At 42.8% G+C, this 24,995-nt stretch overlaps 1 long non-coding RNA gene across 5 annotated transcripts; it reads right to left on the minus strand.

The window, feature by feature from the left end:
- Positions 1 to 5,812: 5,812 nt before the first annotated feature.
- On the minus strand, positions 5,813 to 24,679 carry LOC113920790. 5 transcript variants are annotated; one of them, XR_003519372.2, is made up of 6 exons: positions 24,429 to 24,679; positions 18,513 to 18,879; positions 17,370 to 17,531; positions 17,043 to 17,180; positions 14,613 to 14,751; positions 5,813 to 8,845 (listed from the first exon to the last, which is right to left on the minus strand). It is a non-coding gene; the product is annotated as an uncharacterized LOC113920790 (long non-coding RNA). The 5 variants fall into 5 exon arrangements; XR_003519373.2 differs by lacking the exon at positions 17,043 to 17,180 and having other exon boundaries at positions 17,445 to 17,531; XR_003519370.2 differs by lacking the exon at positions 17,043 to 17,180.
- Between the last annotated feature and the right edge of the window lie 316 nt (positions 24,680 to 24,995).

A 24,995-nucleotide genomic window follows, 5' to 3' on the forward strand; every position in this document is an offset into this window, starting at 1 on the left:
ACTGAACAACTTCACAAACACTGACAATGAACTTGATGAAATGACACTGTTGCTGAGTAAGCGGCACATGAGTAAAATGGTTCAAAATGTCTACTGGTGATTTCCAAGAAACTGTTGTAAGTGTAAAAAGTGTAAAAAGCAAAGTGCAAATGGGATCTAGAATAGGCTCCCTCTCATGTAAAGAAGGGGAGCCAGAGAATATACATGTGCAAAAAGAAATACAGTAGGAGTAAAGCGGACACTGAGATTGGTTACTGGGCGGATGACGGGGGTAAGAAGACCAGAGAACGGAAGGCGTGGGGAAGCCACACTTCTCTGGACACAGCTGTATAGTTCTGACTTGTAGAATCATGACTGTGTTTCATGCTTCTGAACACATTTTTTAATCCACAAGGAATTGGGGAAGAGGGGGAGTGGAAATGACCCGGCGAGGAATATAAACAGGAACAAATGACGCTAAGTGTACTACAAATGAATAATAACCCGAGGACACTGGGAGCACTCACCTAAGCAACTTTAGAAAAGAGTATTTTGACCATACACTCTAAGACTAAAGGAGAGGGTGCCTGGGTGGCTCAGTTGGTTAAGCGACTGCCTTCAGCTCAGGCCATGATCCTGGAGTCCCCGGATCAAGTCCCGCATCGGGCTCCCTGCTCAGCGAGGAGCCTGCTTCTCCCTCTAACCCTCCCTCCTCTCATGTACTCTCTCTCTCTCATTCTCGCTCTCTCAAATAAATAAATAAATCTTGAAAAAAAAAGACTAAGGGAGAAAAACTGTACAATATTGTACTCTAAGTAGTAGGTTTATTTTTCAGAGAAGTGTGTGTTAGAAATTCAAAAAATACTGGGGTGCCCAGCTGGCTCAGTAGGGAGAGCATGCAATTCTTGATCTTGGGGTTATAAGTTCGAGCCCCACGTCGGGTACAGAGATTACTTAAAAATAAAATCTCTTAGCGGCATCTGGGTGGCTCAGTGGGTTAAGCATATGACTCTTGATTTTGGCTCCAGTCATGATCTCAGGGTCCTGGGATGGAGCCCCCTCGGGCTCTGCACTCTGAGCTCTGCTTGTGCCTCTCCCTCCCTTCTGCACCTCCCCCAATCTCTCTCATGTGTACTCTCTCTAATAGATAAATAAAATCTTGAAAAAATAAAATAAAATCTTTAAAAAAATAAATTCAGACAATATGCGTATTCTAGCATTAAAAAGGTAAATAAATATACTGGGATGAAAGCCAGATTTCTCACTCTCAGAAAAATACAGAAAGGGGTCAGCTAGAATAAACAGTGTGGTCTTGGACTGGAAGTACAGGTATCATTGTGAACTCATGGTTTCTGAAATACAAATATGTCCAAATAGCTTTTGGTAGGTATCCATGTGCATGTATGTACATTTCCTGACTGTCCACTGAGAGGGTCTGAAAGTCCTAACGCCCAACACCAATGACCTCACCCAGCACCCAGGTCTTGGTGTCTTAGGCCATTCTGCAATGAAAAGCACCAAGGCTTCTTGGAGAATAGCCAGATCTTCCGGGCTGTGGCAAGGAAGTTACAAGATGAGCCTCCCACATCTTGTGGTGCTAGATGGTAAGGAAGGGTTCAAATCCTAACGCGGACATGTGGACCCATGTCAGTGGACACAAGAGGCAAACCTGAATGGGCTCCCATGCCAAATCTGGGACAACCTGACAGACAAAATAAATAACGTTCATAATGGATTATAATCCACAGAAGCAGCAGCTATAAAATAAAACAAGAATCTGTGAGTCCACACGGATATAAATACTTGAATGAATGAAGAAGAAAAAAAGGGTGAAGGGAAAAGTCTTCCCCACAGAATTCCAACCAATCGGGACGCCTGGGTGGCTCAGTCGGTTAAGCGTCTGCCTGCGGCTCAGGTCATGATCCCGAGGTCCTGGGATCGAGCCCCGCATCGGGCTCCCTGCTCGGCGGGGAGCCTGCGTCTCCGTCTCCCACTCCCCCTGCTCGTGTTCCCTCTCTCGCTGTGTCTCTCTCTGTCAGATAAATAAATAAAATCTTAAAAAAAAAAAGAACTCCAACCAATCAATGTAGAATGAGGAAAACTGAAAACTGCCATTTGGCAGATACCCAGTAATAACTGTTTCAGGAAAAAATCAGCAATAGATGCTAAAATTACTAGGGAAAATTAGGATGAGGAACAGGAGACTTAAGACAGTCTCTTGGTCTCTCTCCATGAGAGAACTTATGAACAAGTAATATTACAGTGAAAGAACCTGACAGAAACCATCTTAAGCTGGTTTGCTGAAGCTGGTTTGCAAATGATCAAAGTTACATAGCCAGGAATGGGCCAAACGGACATCGCATGCCCCCCGATATGATACCTTGAGAAGGATACAGTGTTTTGGGGTAAGGATAGCTCATAAGTGGAAACAAAAGAGGAGAGAGAAGGGTTGACTGGGGAGGTGGTCACTCTAAGGTGGGCCAGGAGAGGCTTCTCTGAGGAGGCAACACTGAAGCTCTGACCTGGGTGGTCAGAAGACTTGGAGAGGAATATTCCAGAAACAGCTCTGTCCAAGGACTCAAGGCACAGAAAGAAGGCAAGTGTCAGGTATACAGTGAAGAGTAAAGTAGATAAGAGATCAGGGAGACAAGAGACCTCCTATTACATATGGCTTTGTAGTCCCATGGTAGGTGAGGAGTTTGGGGGTTTTGTTTGTTTGTTTGTTTGTTTGTTTCATAACTGGGTAAACTACACATAACCTTGACCATCTTGATTATTTTTAAGGGTACAGTTCAATGGTATGAAATATATTCATAACAGTGTGCAACCACTACCACCATCCATCTCCAGAACTCTTTTCATCTTGTAAAGCTAAAACTCCATACCCATCACACATGAAGTTCCCATATCCCCTCCCACACACCTGGCAACCACCATTCTACTTTCTGTTTCTACGATTCTGACGATGCTAAGTATCTCATATAAATGGAACCATCCTGTATTTGTTTGTTTTGTGACTGGCTTATTTCAGTTAGCATGATGTTCTCAAGGTTCATCCATGTTGTAGCATGTGTCAGAATTGTCTTTTTTAAGGCCGAATAATACTCCATTATATGTATATACCACATGTTGCTTATCCATTCATCCACTGAGAGACCCTTGGGTTGTGTCCATGTTTTAGCTATTGTGAACAAGGGTATACAAATCTCTCTTCAAGACCCTGATTTCAATTTTTCTGGGCATATACCCAGAGGAGGAATTGCTGGATCGTACGGTAATTCTATTTTTAGGTTTTGAGGAATCACCATACTACTGTTCTCCTCTGTGGCTGTACTATTTTATAGTCCCACCAACAGGGCACAAGGGTTCCAATTTCCCCACAGCCTGTCCAACACTTGTCTTCTGTTTGTTTTGTGTTAGCAGCCACCTAATGAGTCTGAGGAGGTATCTCATTTGCATATCCCTACTGATCAGTGATACTGAGCATCTTTTCATGTGCTTATTTTGTATTTGTACCATCTTTGGAGAAATGTCTACTCAAGTCCTTTGCCCATTTTTAAATTGGGTTGTTTGGTTTTTTGCTGCTGAGTTAGAGGAGTTGGGGTTTTATTATAAATGATGAAGTAGCTAAGAATGTTAAGCAGGGGAGTAATGTGACCTAATTTGGGTTTTTTGTTTTGCTCTATTTTTTGGTCACTCTGTTGGCTGGAGAACGCTTTGAAGGCGGAGTTGTAGACGGAGACACTAGAAACAGGGAGACCATTTTGGGGTTTTTGTAGAAGTTCAAGCCAGAGATGATGGTGGTCCCAGCTAGCGGAGTGTTCACTACAAACGGGATTGCAGAGAAGTGGGAAGATTTGAAACCTACAGCTAAGTAGTATAATCAACAAGATTTTGCAACTAAATAGAAATGGGAAATGAGTAAGAAGGAGGAGTCCAAGATGACCGCCAGGGTTCTGGCTTGAGACAGAACCGGGTAGATGATGGTACCATTCACTAAAATAAAGAAAATTAGAAAACCAGGGGAGAATTGGTTTAGGAGTTGGGGAGAGAAATGATGAATTCAATCGTCAACACCATACATTGAAATGGCTTGTGGGACATCCCAATGGAGAGGTCCAGCAGCTTCCAGGCTGGCGTTTAGAAGGAAGAGCTGGGGCACCTGGGTGGTTCAGTCAGTTGAGCAGCTGACTCTTGGTTTCAGCTCAGGTCATGATCTTGGGGTTGTGAGATCGAGCCCTGCGTCAGGTTCTGCACTCAGCATGGAGTCTGCTTGAAATTCTCTCTCCTCCCTCTGCCCCTCCTGCCTGCTTACTCTCTCTTCTGTCAAATAAATAAACTTAAAAAAAAGAGGAAGAAGAAGGAGGAAGAGTGGGGCTGGAGATTCTACAACGGAAGCCCTGCATATAATCAAGTCATGGGACTAGATGGTTCCAAGGGGACTTCCTGAAAGCGTAAAAAAACATAGGTGTAGGTACACATGTGCGTAATTCTTGGAAGAAGGTTGGTATCTTTTAACCGCTGCTTTAAGAGAGCCCTGACTGACCTCCCCTCTTCCCCTCAAAAAGGTTAAAAGTCACTGGTAGGGACACCTGGGTGGCTCAGCCGGTTAAGTGTCTGCCTTCGGCTCAGGCATGATCTCAGGGTCCTAAGGATGGAGCCCCGCATCGCGCTCCCCACTGAGCAGGTAAGTTATAGGGAGAAAAAGTCACTGGAGGAAAATCAACATTCAAGGAGAAGGAGAGGGCCTGAAAAGAAGCATTCAGAGAGGAAGGAAAAAATGGGAATGAGATTTCAAGGGGAGGGAAGTGGCGGGCAGTGGCATCAAATGCTGCAGAGATTAAGGTCAGATCTAAAAGCGGGCCTTCTTCACACTCATTAATGGTCCCAGAACCTCTGCCCAAAAAGGCTGTCCTGAGTGTCGTCAGATGCACTCTGCCTCTCTTTCCCTGGACAGCAGCGTTTTTCTCTGGCCTTCTCAGAACCTGGCAGAACAGAAAGGGGATCCCACACCTGGAAATCACCTATGGCTTATCTGATGCCAAGAGAACTCACCCTGGTTGGCAAAGGCCTATCAGTACATACCTGATGCAAGCAAATAAACTCAACTTGAGCTTGGAAGGCTGACAGATATTTAGGATTTCCCTGATTTGTTTTTAAGATTTTATTTTTTTATTTCTTAAGTAATCTCTACCCCGAACATGGGGCTCGAACTTACAACCTCCGAGATGAAGAGCTGCATCCTCGACTGACTGTGCCAGCCAGGCGCCCCAGGATTTCACTGTTAAGTGAGGGAGGAGGGGAGGGGGGAGCAGATTACAAAACGATCCAGACTTAATGCACTCAGCCATATAAAATAATACAGAGGAAATTGAAAGAAACAAACATACCTAAATATTTACAGGGGTAACCTCTGGTTGTTGAGATTATAGATTTTCCCCTCTATTTGTTAATAGTTTCCAAATGTTCTACAATAAGTATATATCACTTTTATAATTGGACTGATTTTTCAAGATAACAGTTTCTGTAACAGTGAGAGTCCTGTCCCAGTTCCACAGTGGAAAAACACCTTTTGGGTCACAGAGCTCTTTAAAACCCTGATGGTAGCTATGGGCCTCATTCTGCATCCCCCTGGGGTGGCCCGGATGCCGAGAAAATGCCCATCCCTGCCTACAGGAGGCAGAATGGCTTTGGGGCCAGCCACAATTTATTCTAACGCTAACCAACGTTGAAATTTCAAAGAAATGTATAAATCCAAAATGGAAACACCAAAGAAACCCAGAGGTGAGTATTGGTTATGCTGTCCCCGCTCTGTTGGGGGTGGGGGGTGGGGGGATGGTTAAACTGGCCTGAGTCTCAAGATCAGAGCGGCAGGTCTGTCATCCTTGGGGACAGAGCTGTGCTAGGCATCTAAACATCCCATTCATTCCCCTCACTCCCTGGTTCACATCCCTGGCTCATGAGTGCCTTTAGGAAAAATGTGGCTGCTTTTGGGGCAGAGGTTTATCAACTCGAATCACCCTAAGGGCCAGAAAGGCCAAATACAGGAAAAATAAACTGCCAAGGTATAATCAAACTTCATTTCATATGTGATAAATACAAACATAGGATGCCAGAGATTGTACTCTAAATTTGATGTTGAACAAATATAATTTGGAAGTAGAATAATTATTTAAAGTCTCATAATTTCTTTCTCCTTAGATTTGAAATCTGACACCTGACATTCCCTTCTTAAGCCCCAAGGTCAAGGCTGGGAATCTTGTGCAGCAACTTGCAGCAGAGAATTCATCTCTGAGTCCTTTAACTGGGAGCAATATTTAGTTTTATGTTGTTTCATGACAGAAAAGAGCTGCTCACAAACGTAGGTATTTCCAAACATGGACAGAATCTTTGCACAGTGGTTTTTATATTTAGGGTAACTTCTCCCAAGATACTTGTAGAATTCTGGGATCCCGACACCATCATATTTCATTTTCAGTAGGGTGTTGCCCTGCAATTCAAGAACTTCCATTTGTAGCTCTTCGCTCACGTTATTAATGGTGATCGAGAAAGGTGGACTCTGAAACAAACGTCAGCTTGTTTTCATAAAATTTGAAATCAGAGAACTGTTTTTGGAATTCAGTCTTCAACTCTTTAATTCGGGAAATATAGTTCTGGCCATCTCTTTCATTTTCAGAAACTAATTTCAGCTCAGGGAAGTGGGCCAGATTGTTCCTTGCCTAATGAGTTTCCCAAAGACACAGTTTCGTTAGGAAGGAGCAAATTGAATCGTACATCTGTGTAACCACTCGTGAGCGCCTTTGCAGAGAAATATCCGTGTTTAGGTAAGTCATAATGTCAACCAAAAAGGCTAACTCTTTGACCCAATCTTTGCTAGTAAGCTGAGGAACCGATTTTCCTTTAGAAGACATGAAAAAAATCAATTTCTTCCAACAGTTCAAAAAACCGCCTGAGCACCATGCCACGACTCAGCCACTTACGTCCCATGGAGCAAGACAGGCTTCCATACTGTGCATCTAACTCGCTGAACAAAGCACTGAACTTTCTGTGGTCTGAGCGATGGGACCGGATCCGGGTTATGCTGTGAATCACTATGTCTATGACATGATCCATTTTTAACTTTTTAGCACAAAATGATTCCTAGAGAATGAGGCCATGCATGGACTTCAGTTCCGTGTCTTTGCAAAGCCCTGACACTTTAGATTTAAGTTTTGTAACAAGCTGTTCAACACCAACCAGTGCCGAATTGCCATCTGTGTTAACACTTACTAACTGTGACCAGTCTACGTTAAATTTTTTAAGACTTTCCTCAACACAGACAAGTAAGTCATTTCCTGACGTGGTGCCTGTCATGAGAACCATGTCCAAAAGTTCTTCCGTCACATCGAAAGTGCCATCAACACCACGAATAAATACAGCCAACTGGGGGGCATTAGCTCCATCGGCCGCCTCATGAGCCGCAATGGAGAAAGCCACAAATGATTTAGCTTTCTCTCGCAGCTTGTCCTGTAAATTCACTGCCCTGTAGTCAACACACTGTGAAACAATATTACCACTTAGTCTCAGATTGGCAAATGCTTGTCTCTGTTAGGGGCACATAATCTCCGCTGCACTCAACAGACATTCCTTTGTAAACTCGCCGTCTGTAAAAGGTTTCGATGCCCGGGCAATTTTCTCACTTAACATATAACTGCATTTCATAGCAGCGTCATTTATTTTATTCACATTCAAAAGTAAGTGCTGTTGAAATTTCATTCTTTTTTTCAGTTCGTTAAGTTTTTTATCACGCATCTTTTCGGTTTGTTTTATAATGGCGTCTGAGGTCCAAGTCCTTCGACACAGACACACTTCGTTTGCATATTAAACATGTAGGAACATTCTTGACCTCCACAAAGAAATAAGCTCACTCCCATTTTTCTTGAAACGTGTGGCTTTCTTGTTCTAACTTTCGTTTTCCCACTTTTGAAAGACACAAACCCATAAGAAATATTAAAATGTCACCTTTACGGTTAGAAAAGTACTACCTTGCAAGAGAAACGTAGTGACTCTATTTTTCCAAAGTGTAAGTGTGCTGTTCACTCCTTCAAAGTAGGAGAGAACTGAGCAAATCGCGGGGGCTGTTTAGGGAACAGCTGAGAAGAAACCTCTGGTTCTCCTGTGCAGGTGACTGCAGAAACGCAGGAACACAGCCCCGGGCACTGATTCTCTGAGGCCGCAACAAAAGAAGCTGGAAATCCAGATTTCTATGTGAAACTCCTTGATTCTTAAAAATATTCATAATAAATTGTGGGTTTTTTTTCCTGTAGATACTAGATAAGCCATGACGCCTACCCATCAGATTAGGCAGCTTAGGGACACTGGTTTGGGGCCTCTGGTTTAAACCAGACGAAAACTCTACTTGAAGAGAATTAAATATCGAATTCGGAAACCACAGGTTTAAGAGCCTGTCCAAACAGAATCCTAGAAGGTACCCAAGAAGGGGAGCTAAGCTGATGGATCTCAAAGTGCCATGTTTTTGCCGACTTCATGGTTATAGTTAACTAGGACACTACTCATTTGCTTGATAGGAGAATGACTTACACATTTCTGATACAGGGAGACATTGTAGGGAAGTTTCCCCATCCTCCTGCTAGCCCCTCTCTGGGGAACCCTGCTGACAACCCTGGCAAGTCTCAAGTCTACAGAGCTGTAGCATCCCTTACTTCTCCATGTGCTGGGCTTCTCGTCTCTCCCTTCTTGGCCTTGGCTTTTCTCTTCAACATGGCCCAGAACTATAGCAAGCCCACCGATCTTCGTTCCTTGCTTCTCGTCCAAGGCTCTCTCTGCACCAGCCTGTGACTTGAAGTCGATATACGCAATCCTACAACTGTGCGGGAAAGAAGAAAGAAGAGTCAACATTTAGTACTTTTATTTGTCTTCTGAATTAGTAATACACATACGGATTCAAAATGCAAAAGGTAGAAAAGGATATGGTGAAGTGTGCCTTCTGCCCAATTTCTATCCTTACAGGTAACATGCCATACATATAAAAAGCAAACATACGCATATACACACTCTTTTTCAAAGCTTGACTGAGACATGATTTACATATCATAAAATGCATCTATTTAACGTGTACAGTGAGGGGCGCCTGGCTGGCTCAGTCTGTGCAGTGTACAACTCTTGATCTCGGGGTTGTGAGCTCGAGTCCCACACTGGGTACAGAGATTACTTAAAAATGAAACCTTTAAAAAAAATAAAAACAGTGTATAATGGTTTCTAGTATGTTTACAGACTTCTATAACCATCACCATGATCTAATTTCAGAACGTTATCCTCTCCCAAAGTAACCATCGGCAGTCACTCCTCATTCCCTCTAACTCATTCCCATTCCCCTGGCCCAACTACCATGCTACTTGCCTATCCTGGACATTTCATATAAATTGGATCATATGAATATGCAATCTTTTCTGTCTGGCTTCTTTCACTTAGCCTAACATTTTCCAGATTCATCCAAGTTGTAGCATGTGTCAGTACGTCATTCCTTTTTATGGCTGGATAATACCACCTTGTAGGAAATACCACACTTTGTTTATCCATTCATCAGCTGGTGGACATTTGGGGTTGTTTCCACTTTTCGGCTATTATGAATGAAGGTAACCTGCACACGTGTAGAAGTGTGTGGCTATACGGTTTCATTATGTTTACACCAAGTAGCAGAATTGCCGCACCGTACGGCAACTCTGTTTGACACACTGAGAAACTGCCAAAACCGGTTTCCCAAGCAACTGCACTCTTTTATTTTACATTCCCACCGGCAATGAACGAGGGTTCCAATTTCCCCATCGCCTTGCTAACACTTGGTATTGCCTGCCTTTCTCATTACACCCACTCTGATGGGTGGGAAGTAAGGTCACACCATGGTTTTGATTTGTATTTCCTTAACAACTCATGTCGAGCATCTTTTCATGGTCTTATTGGCCATTCATATACTTTGTTTGGAGCAATGTCCATTCAAGCTCTTTGCCCATTTTTTAATTGGGTAGTCTTAAGTTGTGAGAGTTCTGGGCGCCTGGGTGGCTCAGTTGGTTAAGCAACTGCCTTCGGCTCAGGTCATGATCCTGGAGTCCCGGGATCGAGTCCCGCATCGGGCTCCGTGCTTGGCAGGGAGTCTGCTCTTCCCTCTGACCCTCTTCCCTCTTGTGCTCTGTATCTCTCATTCTCTCTCTCTCAAATAAATAAATAAAATCTTAAAAAAAAAAAAAGTTGTGAGAGTTCTTCACATATTCTGAACCCAAGGCCCTTATCAGATACATGATTTGCCATATTTTTTCCCAGTCTGCAGAGTTGTTGTTTTTTTTTTATTTTGTGTAGTGTCCTTTGAAGTACAAATGTTTTTAATTTTGATAAAGCCCACTTGTCAATCTTCTCTTTTACCACCTGCACAACACCCTAAGATCACAATGATTTACTCCTGTGTTTTCACCAGTTTTGTTTCAGCTCTTACATTTAGGTCTTTGATCTATTTTGAGTTAATTTTTGAGCAGGTATGTCCTCCGTTATGTTTTTACATAAAAAGTAGAATATTATGTACACACTGTTCTATATTTTGCCTTTATATTGGAGATTATTTTTCATTGGTACACAAAGTGCTGTTTCACTTCTTTTTACAAATGCATGGTATAATGTCTTTTGGACCTACCAGAAAATTTTAGCCAGTTTTCAATTCATAGATATTCACGTTAATTCTAATTCTGCATCAACCAACTTTGTAATACATTATGTCACACCTGTCTGAGTCTATCTGTGGGATACATTCTTAGGAGTGGAACTGCAGGATAAAATGGTACATGCAACTATAAGTGACAGATACTAACTCATCTTCACAGAGACTTCACGAATTTCCCTTCTAAACAACGTCTGAGCATGCCAGTTTCTCCAACCCTCTTCAATACTATGGAATACACCTTTTGATCTGTTAACATCTAAAAGGTAAAATGTTGTATCTAAACTAAATTAAAATTGCATTTTAATTTACAATTCTTTTAGTATGAGGATAAGTATCTTATGTTCAGAAGAAAATTACTTTTCTGTGACCTTCCTTTCATAATTTGCCAATATTTTCACTGGGTTGTTGGTCTTTTTCTTTTTTTTTTAATTATATTTTTAAGATTTTTTATTTATTTATTTGACAGGGATTTAAGATTTACTTATTTACTTTAGAGAGAGACACAAAGAGAACATGGGAGGGAGGGGCAGAGGGAGAGAGAGAATCTCAAGCAGACTCCATGCTGAGCTCAGAGCCCGACGTGGGGCTCGATCCCAAAACCCCAAGATCACGACCTGAGCCGAAACCAAAAGTCGGATGTTCAACCAAATGCACCACCCAGGTGCCCCTGTTGGTCTTTTTCTTACTGATTTGTGAGATGCACTTTATCTATCAGCAAATTAGCCCTCAGTTTTGATAGAAATCATGAATTTTTTTCCCCTCGTTTGTCACTTGTTTTTCGACTTTGCTTATGGGATTTTTTTTTCCCCATGTAGATGTATTTTATATTTCTGCAGTCAAATTTATCTGTTCTTTTAGGACTTTAAGGATTTGTGTCATACTTAACAGGGCTCCCCCTCTTGCAGATTATTAAAAATAAACAAACAAAACAATCTCTAGGTCTCCCTCTAGTACTTTATGATTTCATATTTTCATTGTAATCCTTCATGGACCTGTAACTTACTTTGGTCAAAGATATGGAGTAAGGATCTGTTGAGTAAGAATATTCTTTTTTTTTTTAATAATTTTTTTTTAAGATTTTATTTATTTATTTGACAGAGAGAGACAGCAAGAGAGGGAACACAAGCAGGGGGAGTGGGAGAGGGAGAAGCAGGCTTCCCGCTGAGCATGGAGCCCGATGCGGGGCTCGATCCCAGGACTCTGGGATCATGACCTGAGCCAAAGGCAGACGCTTAACAACTGAGCCACCCAGGCGCCCCGAGTAAGAATATTCTTGAAGAATGCACCACACTCACTTCTGACATAGGTATTATGCTTTAACATGTCATGAATTCCCTGGCATCTCCTAATCCCCTTTTTAATAATACCTCATGTAAAGGAGTAATTTAAAGACGTAAGTATTATGTAATCAAAACTTAACTAACAATAGAGAAATTCTATGGCTTTTGGCAGCAATTTTTTGTTTTGTCGTTTTCCAGTGTTGCTGACTACAGGCATAGGAGAGAGCCCCCAAATCTCCTCACAGGAAACACTGACAATAGGGGCGCCTGGGTGGCTCAGTTGGTTGAGCAACTGCCTTTGGCTCAGGTCATGATCCCAGGGTCCTGGGATCGAGCCCTGCATCGGGCTCCCTGCTCAACGGGGGGCCTGTTTCTCCTTCTCCCTCTGCCACTCCCACTGCTTGTGCTCTCCTGTTCTCTCTCTGCCAAATAAATGAATAAAATCTTTAAAAAAAAAAAAGAAAGAAAAAGAAAGAAAGAAACACTGACAATAGCAAATTGCTGACAATATGGGATGTATCCTTTCAGACTTGTTTTCTGAATTGGCAGGATTCTTTTCTGGAGATTATGTTCTTCAGAATATACAGGTATAGACTATTTTAGAGTTCACCTATACCAACAATTTTCACTCAAATGTATCTGTAATCCTGATATGCAAGCTGCACCTCATTAAGAATTCCTTCAAAATAGGGGCACGTGGCTGGTTCAGTCAGTGGAGCATGTAACTCTTGATCTCGGGGTTGTGGGTTTGGGTGTAGAAATTACTTAAAAATAAAATCTTAAAAAAAAAAAGAGAAAATTCCTCCAAAATACATCCCATTTCATCCTTTCTAATTTTACCACATTCACCCTTTTTTTTTTTAAAGATTTTATTTATTTATTTGAGAGAGAGAGAATGAGAGATAGAGAGCACGAGAGGGAAGAGGGTCAGAGGGAGAAGCAGACTCCCCGTCGAGCCGGGAGCCCGATGTGGGACTCGATCCCAGGACTCCAGGATCATGACCTGAGCCGAAGGCAGTCGCTTAACCAACTGAGCCACCCAGGCGCCCCCACATTCACCCTCTTACTCTACCAAAGCCTAGCTACATAGTGCTAGTGTTTCATTGTTACAACCTAGTTCTAATGGGCCTATTCAATGCTCTGTTTTGTACCTGTCCAGGCAAGTCAGCAAGCATGTTGTTTTACTAGAGTCAACCCTGGAGAGAGAAGAATGGAAATAACCTATGACTGAATTCTTCTAATCTTCAACCTTGAACTTCATAGAGTAAGTCTTCATTTCTCAGTGACACCACTACAGTTTTCTAGAAGCTTCTGGCTGTCCATTTATGATGCCCCCTTCAGTTTTTTATGCTTGCTGGTAGAAAGGTTCGATAACTACTTTTTCCTTCTCTAAAATCAGGTGTAAGTGATTTAGGAGAATGTAATGAAATTCTGTTATGTCTGAATCCAGTAGAAATATATTCTTTGTCAATATAGGTACAAAACACACCTTTAACTCGTCCCATCCTTGCTCACCAATCTGATTTGAAAGGCATCCTTAAATACTTCTTTTAACTCATCCTGGGTGACTCTGTCAGACAGGTTCTTGATCAAAAGTGTTTTGGCATTCCGATCCGTGTAACACAAAAGAGTATTTTTAGTCTGAGTTCAGATCTAATAAGCATCAAAAGTTCTCTAAAGGAGAAAAAATACTTCTCCAGGAGTTGGAGAGTGTTAATAGCAATACATATTCCTTCATTTAACAAATCTTTGAACACGTATCTGGGCAAGGGCCTGTGCTACACGCTACATGAAAATACAGACTTGGCGTCTACTCTCAGGAATGTGGTCTTGTTGGGGGAAAAGGCTAGTAAGCAAAGTCACATAATTACAAACTCTGGTAAGTGCCAAAAAAGAAAAGTAAAAAGGGAAATGAGAACACCCAGTAAAGACTTAACCTAGGGGCGACTGGCTGGCTCAGACAGATAAGCATGCGACTCTTGATCTCGGGGTCATGAGTTTGAGCCCCATGTTGGATGGAGAGATTACTTAAAATAAATAAAGTTAAAAAAAAAAAAGAGGGGCACCTGGGTGGCTCAGTCGATTTAAGCATCCGACTCTTGATTTCAGCTCAGGTCATGATCTCAGGGTTGTGGGACTGAGCTCCATGTTGGGCTCCACACTCAGTGTGGAGCCTGCTTAAAGATTCTCCCTCTCCTTCTCCCTCTGCCCCTCCACACTCTCTCGCTCTCTCAGGGGAAAAAAAAAAGGAAAAATTAAGAAAGTCCCTCCTAACCACCCCTCCCCACCCAAAAAGGCTTAACCTAGTCTGGAAGTAAGGGAAACTTTTTCTGATCTTGAGGAAGTGACCTTTAAGCTGAGATTCTATGGATGGGTTGCAGGTAGCCGGGGAATGAGTCCCAGAGAGAACATTATGACCGAGAAGGTAAGGTACATAAAGACAGAGTATGGTAGACAAAGAACATTATGATAGGGAGGGTGAGCCATCCAGCTTGAGTATAGAGGGTGAGAGTACTGTAGACAAAGTTTGTGCTGGGCAAGGAGGTGACCTGGTGGTAACTGACTACTTGCACAGAATAAGAATCCGAGACTCCGTCCTGACCCAGAGTTTGTCTAGATACACAGGTTATCGATAAACAAATTACCTTGTTTGCATATCTTTCTTTACTTCCTTTCCTTTCAGTTTCCTCAATTTAATTTCATAGCCAAGGACCTTTGTCTCACTAAGTTTCCAAAGCTTTTCCCTGGTCATCAGCAGATTTAAAATTCACATAACCGAATTTCCTACAGAGATGTAAAAGAAAAGGAAAAAAAACCCTAGGTAAGATCAAAAGGCACATGACTTTGGGTTGGTTAGTCATACTGGATGTGAAAGTGGAAATCAGCAGTGAGTCATTTACAATTTTTTTTTAAAGACTGCTTACGGATTTTGAGCTTTTAATTAATTTATTTATTTATTTTTAAAGATTATTTGAGAGAGCGAGAAAGAGAGAGAGAGTACATGAGAGGGGGGAGGATTAGAGGGAGAAGCAGGCTCCTCGCCGAGCAGGGAGCCCGATGCGGGACTCGATCCCGGGACACCAGGATCATGACCTGAGTCGCCCAACCAACTGAGCCACCCAGGTGCCCCAGTCATTTACAATTTAAAACCAAGGCTCCACCAACTAGCAATACAAATGCCATAAAGTAACCAGAGGAGTGGCTCTCATCCCCAGGCAAGCTTGAGAAGGGCTAGAGGGTGCTTCTAGAACACGGTGGGTAGAATCCAGGCCTGCTGTTACATAGCCTGCAAACCACTTGACAGTCCCCACAACAAAGAATATCAGGTGTCAATAGTGCCAAAATCGAGAAACCCTGTTCTAGAGCAAGGACTGAGTCGGTGCAAATTTACCTATTGAAATCTTTATTACTTTTCTGTTTAGCGACTGACTGAATTTAAACAAAAGCTATAGAAAATGAAGCTTGAAATTGTAAGGTTTTGAATTTTTGTTTTAAGAAAGAGCCATCTGCATTTGTGAACTGGAACAAAAATATCACTCCTAATGAGGAACGTGTTAGCAAACCCAAGGGCTATTACAAAAAGATTTTTTAATGCAAAAGGAATTCTTATTTACTGCAAATGCAACAATATTACAAAATACAGTTAACACAACCCATAAGCACAACGTGACTCTGGAGCCAGATTCTGGGCTCAAATCCCAGCTCTGCCATCTTTGGACTGTGTGATACTGGGCACAATACTTAACTTCTCTGTGCCGAAATCTTCTTTGTAAAATGGGGATAGTATCAATAATTACCACTGAGGGCTGTCTTAACAGATTCCATGAGTTCATATAAATAAGGAACAAAGAATAATGCCTGGAACAGTGAGTGCTCAATGAATGTTTACTAATATTATTATCTTTTCGTTTCTACCTAAGACAGTCTGAGTACTATAAAATGTGCTCACATCCAGGAAATATGCTTCTGATGCAAAAGAAGTGAGAAAGATAAAATGTAACTTGGCAAAAAAGCAGAAGTGATACAGGACCTGTATTTGCCACCAATAGCTAGGGGGCTGTGATTAAAGATGTGACTTGGTTTAAAATAATTCTAGGCAAATAACATTGCTCACAGTGGAAAATCATGAAAACACGTTTCTGTAACAATAAGGAAAATCTCGGGATTATTTTAACATTCCAATTGGAAAAAATGGGATAGCAGAGTTTCATCTAATGGATTTTCTAAGAGCCACTGAAGGATTTTTATATATATGAGTCCCTCTTATCCATGGCTTCAGTTACCCACAGACAACTGTGTGGTCTGGAAGCAGATGATCCTCCTTCTGACCTATAGCATCAAGAGGCTAACAGTGCTCTAACGCTAGGTCACAATGCCTAAGGCATGGACCTCACTTCATCTCATCCTGGAGGCGTTTTATCATCTCACATCATCACAAGGAGGGCGATTTTGAGAGAGAGAAACCACATTTATGTAACTTTCGTTCCAGGATATTGTTCTAATTGTTCTAATTCATTATATTATTGTTAATCTATTATGGTGGCTAATTTATATTCAACTTTATCACTGCTATGTATGTAAAAGAAACAACGTAGCATAAGTAGGGTTCAGTACCATCTGTGGCTTCAGGCATCCACTAGGGGTCTTAGAATGTATCCCCGTGGATATGAGACTACTATACTCACTGTGAACTGCAAGAGGCTGAGGTGAAACCCCACCATGGAGTCAAGAGCAGGTAACAAGGGGCGCCTAGGTGGCTCAGTCGGTTAAGTGTCTGCCTTCGGCTCAGGTCATGATCCCAGGGTCTTGGGATCGAGTCCCGCATCAGGCTCCCCGCTTGGCCGGGAGCCTGCTTCTCCCTCTCCTTCTGCCGCCCATGCCCCCTGCTTGTGATGCCTCTCTCTCTCTCTGTCAAATAAATAAATAAAATCTTAAAAAGAAAATAGAGCAGGTAACAAAAGGATGTGACAAGACAGAACCCACAATAAAATAGAAAGCTACTGGAACTCCTAATTTCTCCAGGGATAATAATGCCAGGTTGGTAAACTTAATGTTCTTAAATTATTGGTATTTACCTGGACAAGCCAACTCCGACACAACAACTGTGAGATCATTTTTAGCAAAAAATTCACTGAGACCCGTTTTTAGTTCAGCAGCAGTTTTGTCGAAATTCAAGTTTCCAACAAACAGTTTGAGAGTTACAGGTGGTTCAGCTGCCATACAAAAAGGTAAAAAAAAAAAAAGAAACAAACAAACAAACAAAAAAAAGAACTCAAACAGTGCAGAAACAATGACGCTAAAAGAAAATTCCACTAAAGATTCTGGCATATTGTAACACCAAACTGCAGTAAAAATCCCCTTGTTTACCATTTGGGCTTTTACTGTGTCCACAAATTCCATACCTATAGATGCCTTTTCCGTTAATACGAAATTCTCCATGTTTTGTCTCGTGCTTTAAAACACAGCAAAGAAGTTACCTTCCAATTTCTGTCTTTTGATTTCACGGGAAGCCTTCTGTTTGGCCATCCCCTTCTTCCGTTTATCAGCTGTTTTTTGGGCAGGCTCTGTGGGCAGAAGCCAGAGTATTATTATATTTTTAATAATCTGTCTGTACCACTCATGAGTAAATTGGAAGCTCTCACTCTATCCACAAATATCACGTCTATGGTAATGCCTACTCTTCACAAAACGTATGGGTGAGGTCTGGTCAGGGTACTTTTCAAAGCATTCATAAATTAATTAGAACATTCTTCAAGTTCCTAAAAGAAATCCCACAGCCCCTGCCTTTCCCTTACAGCTCCAATTCCTCGATATGGGCTACCAGGCCCCCATTGGAAGGACTGTTCTCCCTCTGGCCCATGTAGAATACACATCTTTTTCAGCATCTAAATGAAAACCCACCTAATCAATTACTGCCACACAGACTTGTTAAGAATGAGAATAACAAATTGTTCTTCCAGAGAAACTGCTCATAAATCTGACTATAATACACCAGCCTAAGGAAAAAATTCAATGCCACTTTAACCTCTTATTTTGAAATAATTTTAAATGTACTGCCATTATATTTAAATAAAAATATTAATAATTACTTCTTCGGAAACAGTATCATTTAAAATGTTGCACAGAGGGCACCTGGGTGGCTCAGTCATTAAGCATCTGCCTTCAGCTAGCTCAGGTCATGATCCCAGGGTCCTGGGGTAGAGTCCCACATCGGGCTCCCTCCTCTGAGGGAAGCTTGCTCTCCCTCTCCCACTCCCGCTGCTTGTGTTTCTGCTCTTGCTATCTCTGTCTCTGTCAAATAAATAAATAAATAATCTTGAAAAAAAATAAAAATAAAAATGCCTTTAAAAAAATAAAATAAAATAAAATGTTGCACAGACTCTGTCAAGACAAAAAGAAAGTCACTGACAATTGAGTTTGGGGGACAATTAACCTGCATGGCTCACGAGCACCATGGCAGAAACAATCATTGGATAATATTCATAGAAAACTCTGATTCTGGTCATGTGGACAGTAGAGGTCAAAGGTCCACTGAGATTCCTCACCCACGAGGCCGTGCCTGAAAAGTCAGCCAGGGATTGCCAAGGCAGCTTTCTGCAGGGTGGGAGCTTCACAGAACCCCTCTGGCTGTGACGTGGGATGGCAGGCGAGGCTGTCCCGGGAAGAGGAGTCATCACCTTCCTCATCCTGGCCCAACTCAGCCTTATCTTCTTCCTCCCCATAGCTCCCATCTCTCTTCTCATGGTCCTTGAACTTGACACGCCTGTCTTTTGGCAACGGGGTCCATGTGGCTGCCTCCTGCGTGGGGATATCAGTTTCTCAGCAAACAAGGGAGCCGGAGACTTTGTTTTCCTCTCCTTTATTTTCTGGAGAGGCAGTCATCTTCCCACCACTCTTCTGAGGGGTGACAACCTGGAGAGAAGAAGTGGCAACACTGAAAGCACATCTTCCCTGCACCCACGAGGTTACAACCACACTGTACGGTCAGCAAGTACAAGACACGGTCAGGCACGTGTGTCAGTGTCTATGCTGACCTCTCTGAGTTTCTCAATGCGTAGTATAAGAGAGCTCCCAGCACCACCTGGCATGCTTGTCTAAAGACACAGGAAAAGAAAAAAAAAAAAAAAATCCTAGACTTCACTTAGAGCTATCAAATCAGAATCCTTACAGGGAAGGAACTAGGTTTCTAGAAGTTTCCAAGCTACTGCCCTACAAAAACACAGGAAAATATACCAAGTCAACTACTGTTTAGGTGGTTCCACATGCCACTAGAGTGCCAACTCTTTGGGTTTTTTTTTTTTTAAGATTTTATTTTTAAGTAATCTCTACACCCACCATGGGACTTGAAATCACAACCCTGAGATCAAGAGTCACACGCTGCACCAACTGAGCTAGCCAGGCGCCCCTACAGTGCCAACTCTTTGCATACAAATAAACACAAAAGTAAAAGAGTCCCCCACAACAGGCACCTGGAACATAAAGAGGAATGAGAGCCAAGCCCCAAAGATTGGGCCTCATGCTTCCTAATTGTACCATCAATTCCATCCCACAGCTACTGATAACTGGGCATGGTACTATAAAACTAAATAACTAACGATAAAAACGTTAGGGGCGCCTGGGTGGCACAGTCAGCTAAGCATCCGACTCTTGGTTTCGGCTGAGGTCATGATCTCAGGGCTGTGAGATCAAACCCTGCATCGGGCTCCACGCTCAGCACAGAATCTGCTTGAGATTCTCTCTCCCTCTGCCCCTCCCCCACTCGTGGGCAAGTGCATGCGCTCTCTTTCTCTCTCTCTCTCAAATATTTTAGCAAAACATTGACTGAATACACAAAAGGACAAAAAGAAGAACTATGGGCAATAAATAAAACAAGTGTCTTCATCTTGCCAGTGTTAACTAGGAACAGTGTCATAACAGAAGAGAGGTATTACCCTGGTATTTTTTTTTAAGATTTTATTTATTTAATCGACAGAGAGAGACACAGCGAGAGAGGGAACACAAGCAGGGGGAGTGGGAGAGGGAGAAGCAGGCCCCCCGCGAAGCAAGGAGCCCGACGCGGGGCTTGATCCCAGGACCCCGGGATCATGACCTGAGCCGAAGGCAGACGCCCAACGACTGAGCCACCCAGGCACCCCGGTATTACTGGTATTATGATGAGATGAACTATAGCCCACTAAAATCCGTATGTCAAAGCCCTCATCCATAGTATCTAAGAATGTTACTGTATTTGGAGACAGGCCTTTAAAGAAGTAATTAAGTTAAAATGGGGTCATTAGAGTAGGCCCTAATCCAATATGACTGCTGTCCTTATGAGAGATTAGGCCACAGAAAATAGACAAATGACCATGTGAAGACATAGTGAGAAGGCAGACATTTACAAGCCAAGGAGAGAGGCCTCGGAAGAAACCAAGCCTGTCAACAACTTGATCTTCAACTTCTAGCCTTCAGAATTATGAGAAAATAAATTTTTTTATTTATTTTTTTTAGGATTTTATTTATTTACTTGAGAGAGAGAATGAGAGAGAGAGAGAGAGAGCACGAGAGGGGGGAGGGTCCGAGGGAGAGGCAGACTCCCCGCCGAGCAGGGAGCCCGATGCGGGACTCGATCCCCGGACTCCAGGATCATGACCCGAGCCGAAGGCCGTCGCTTAACCAACTGAGCCACCCAGGCGCCCGAGAAAATAAATTTCTGTTGTTTCAGCCACCCAGTATGGGATATTTTATTAAGGCAACCTTAAGGGGCACCTGGGTGGCTCAGTGGGTTAGGCATCTGCCTTCGGCTCAGGTCATGATCTCAGGTCCTGGGATTGAGCCCCACATTAGGCTCTCTGCTCAGTGGGAAACCTGCTTCTCCCTCTTCCTCTGCCCCCCCACCCCCGCTCATGCTCTTTCTCTCTCTCTCAAATAAATAAAATCTTTAAAAAAAAAAAGGTGAACCTAGCAAACAAATACAACTGGTATATATAGCACATTACAGGAAGGGATAAGTAACTACCATGTGATAAGTATTACTGGTTATGAACATTCATAGGCAAGCAGATGAGGGACCAGTTCATCTGGCATGGGAATGATGTGGGATCAGGGAAGTTATGGGAAAGAGACGAGGGTTTTATTTGTTTCTTTTAGTCATCTCTTCACTACCCCTAGATTAAGAGTAGCATGCTTTTCCAACTGAGCCAGCCAGGCACCCTAAGAGATGAGGGTTTTAATGAAATAATTTCAATGAGCCAACTTTAGGGTCTGGTTATCCTAAAAGTTCATCTACCTGTGAGCGTACTTCTATATGCTGCACCAATCAGAGGTAACCATTATAGAAATCACACTTTAGGGGAGGCTGGGTGGCTCAGTCTTAAGGTAAGCGTCTGCCTTCAGCTCAGGTCATGATCCCAGGGTCCTGGGATCAAGTCCCACATCGGGCTCCCTGCTCAGCGGGAAGCCTGTTTCTCCCTCTCCCAGTCCCCCTGCTTGTGTTCCCTCTCTCACTGTGTCTCTCTCTGTCAAATAAATACATAAAATCTTAAAAAAAAAAAAAAGAAATCACACTTTAGAGAGGAATGACCAAGGGTGACCAGTGTGAACAGTCTAGAACCACATCACATGCATAACAGCCTACGGAAAATATGTGACTACTCCTGTTTTCCTCCAAGAACCAGAGTCTGGGTTCCAAAGCAAAAGTTGCATTCACCAAGAATTTCCTGGCTGATTGCTGCAAAAGCTAATGCAACGTATAGTGAACATCATAATACAGTAGATGCCCTCTTAACTGTTTCTAACTATGTCTACTTAATCAAATCACACTAACCTGTATCTACGGCTAGATTAAGTGACAGTCCCCATTCCAAACAGGACTTACTAACTTGATGTCCATGAAATGCCAAGCATGTGTGGCTAGCAGGTTCCTCTATGGCACTCACAGAACACCTGGCCATTTCTGTTGCCATAGGCTAAAGTAGATCCTTAGTAATTATCAATTGTGTTTGTTCCAAACCTGTATATGACCCTTGTATTTGCGGTTTCAATTACATAATAAAATCATATAAACCAATCAAATCAATGCAAAAAGTAAGTTACTGAATCTGTGAAAACCAAGTTGAATACTTTGGACATATTTGATAAAGCTTAAAAAAACTGTAGTCAAATTAGGTGTGGTTGAGCAACCATAAAAGGATGGAAAAAGTGGTAAAAACGTAAGAGTATTCAAACTGCTTTACTAGGAGTTTTTTAGGTTTTGCTTTGCTTTAAAGAAACAAACTTTGGGGTGCCTGCCTGGCTCAGTCGGAAAAGCATATGACTCTTGAGCTTAGGGTTGTGAGTTCAGCCCCACGTTGGATGCAGAGACTACTTAAAATACTTAAAAAAAAGAAGAAACAAACAAACTTCAAATTACAGAAGCTGCACTTACTGGCATACTTTGTACTGGGAAGACAAACTACTCCAACACTGAACCCGAAGTCAAAAACAAGGCCTTAGGGTGCCTGGGTGGCTCAGATGGTTAAGCATCTGCCTTCAGCCCAGGTCATGATCCCAGAGTCCTGGGATAGAGTTCCACATCGGGCTCCCTGCTCCTTGGGAGCCTGCTTCTCCCTCTGCCTCTCTCTCTCTGTCTCTCATGAATAAATAAAATCTTAAAAAAAAAAAAAAAAAAAAAAAACAAGGCCTTAGTCCCACATCAAAATATTCGTAAATGAATAAACATTTAACATGGCTTTTTTTTTAAGATTTTTATTTATTTATTTGAGAGAGAGAGGAACAGACCCCCACTGAGCAGGGAGCCCAATGCAGGACTCGATGATCCCAGGACCCCGAGATCATGACCTGAGCTGAAGGCAGACGCTTAACCGACTGAGCCACCCAGGTGCCCCCACATTTAACATGTCTTTAAATTAAAATCAAAAGGTATGTATGGATAATTTACTTTTGATTGATTAAAACAACTACTAGACTGAATACGGTTGAATAAAGTTTCTATTATACAAGTGGCTGCATAAAGTGGACAATAAATACATCCTGGGTGCCTCTCAAAACAAGTTGCTTGGCGGGGGGGCGGGACAAAAAAAATGAACCGGGAAGAGGTAGGGCCTTTGGATTCGGGAGAACCATGTATAATCCCTGCTCTGTCGCTTATTAATTATAAAACCCCGAGCAAGTAAGTTAATGGCTCAATCTGTTTTCCCGTGTATAAAATGGAGCTGATGATGCCTGTCTAATACGATCGCTTTACGAATGAAACGAGATGATGCGTTAAAGCCTAGCACAGTGACTACACACAGGAAGCATTCACTATTCATGGGCTTGTGTACCCACCATCCACCTCAATTCTTTTAGGACTCAACTTAAACCTATCCATATTCAAATACTCACACAGAGGCTCCCAGCCAGAAGCAGGAAGCACAGGAGGGACTTAAATATTTGTCAAAAGAATAAATATGGAAACACAGGTGTTTGGCAGGCACACAAACGAATGGAATTTAATGAAGCAATTTTCAGAACCAAGAGATTTTCTTTCAAACCAGTATTTCCGGGCAACCAATATCACTTTTCAAACAAAAAACACTTCTGCTTTCCCCCAAAACAAACCTCACTTCTCACAAGGTACTATTCTTTTCAGTTGACACTGGTATTTAATTCGCTAACATTCTGTTTGGAATTTTTGCATCTATGTTCACGGGAGTGGTCTGCAACTGTGTTTTTTGTTTTTTTTTTTTCCTAAAAATAACTGGGTCAGATTTTGGTATTGAGTCTAGGGTGGGCTTGTGAAAGTAGTCTCTGAAAGTGTTCACAATACCACTTTCGAGATTAAACAAGGCAGTTCAACTGTTTTCCTCTGGATTTTGGTTGTTGACTTTAGTAAGTCATTCTGCTCCGCACTGTATATACAATTACCTCATCTCTACTGTCACTGCCCTTCTCCTCCAACGTCTCATCTTCCCCATCTTCTATCTCCTTCGGAAAACGACTCATTTTCTTCTGTTCACCTGGATTTCCCACCCACCCCCCCCACCCCGCTTAAAATGGACACGATTATTAGGCTCATCACAGGGCCTTCAAAATTCCATGGGCTACGCACATTTTCTCTCCGGTATCTGTAATAAGTTTCTATTTGTAATAAACACATGTCAGGCCTCATCTTAAAGTTACTTTCATTTTGAATCTTTTACTCACAGTAGTGAATATCAAAATATATAGAAGATCACTTTTGGCATCTGTTTGTAGGTCAGATGTCCCATACCTTGTCTTTTGCCACGATCTAGAAATGGTTAACTCCTCGAGGTATTAGGCAAGTTTCCAAGAACTCCTCCCTTTCCCTCTCATTCTGTTCCCTTCAACATGCGTTTTCAAATAATTTCGATGTTTTTAAAAATTGATTCCACTACCAGCTGCTCAAACGAAAGCACACAGGGCCAAAATAAAGCCCCCTTACGGGTAAAAAAAAACAGCACCTACAATTCAAGTGTCTTTACCTTTCCAGACCGAGAACTCAGTGTTAAGTGGAGCAGCGTCCATCTCTACCCCCCTGCAGCACAAATAAGGAGTCTCACACCAGAACCTAGAACCGCCACTTCTCTAGGTAACCCGCACAGTCTCGTCCCTCCTGGAGGGGCGATCGCGGGTGTACGGCCCCGCCCACCCAGAGCCACCGCGTACTGCAGAGCCGGGCGCGAAGCCTCAAAGGCGCCCGCAGCAGCCCGCAGGCGCCAACACGTCTGGAGCACCCTCCCAGCGGCGACTCGGGAGAGAGGCGCGGGCGGCACCCACTCCCGGGAAGGAGACGGAGCCCTTGTGACTCCGCCTCGGCCAATCAGAGCCCGCGCCGCCTCTGGGCCAATCCTGAGCCACGAACCCGAGGAGGGGGCGGACAAGCGCGAGCCTGGGGGCGGGGTCTCGAGCCCGGGCCGCCAGTACTACGCCTGCGCGCGGGACGGACATTTTAGTCGATTTGCCTCGGTTTTCGGGCGCGTTGTAGGCTTTGGCCCAGGTTGGCGGGCCGGAAGGTGCAACCCCCGCTGAGTTCGGGAACTTGGTGGGCG

This window comes from Zalophus californianus, chromosome 3 (assembly GCF_009762305.2).
Source record: "Zalophus californianus isolate mZalCal1 chromosome 3, mZalCal1.pri.v2, whole genome shotgun sequence".
Classification (NCBI taxonomy): Eukaryota; Metazoa; Chordata; class Mammalia; order Carnivora; family Otariidae; genus Zalophus; species Zalophus californianus.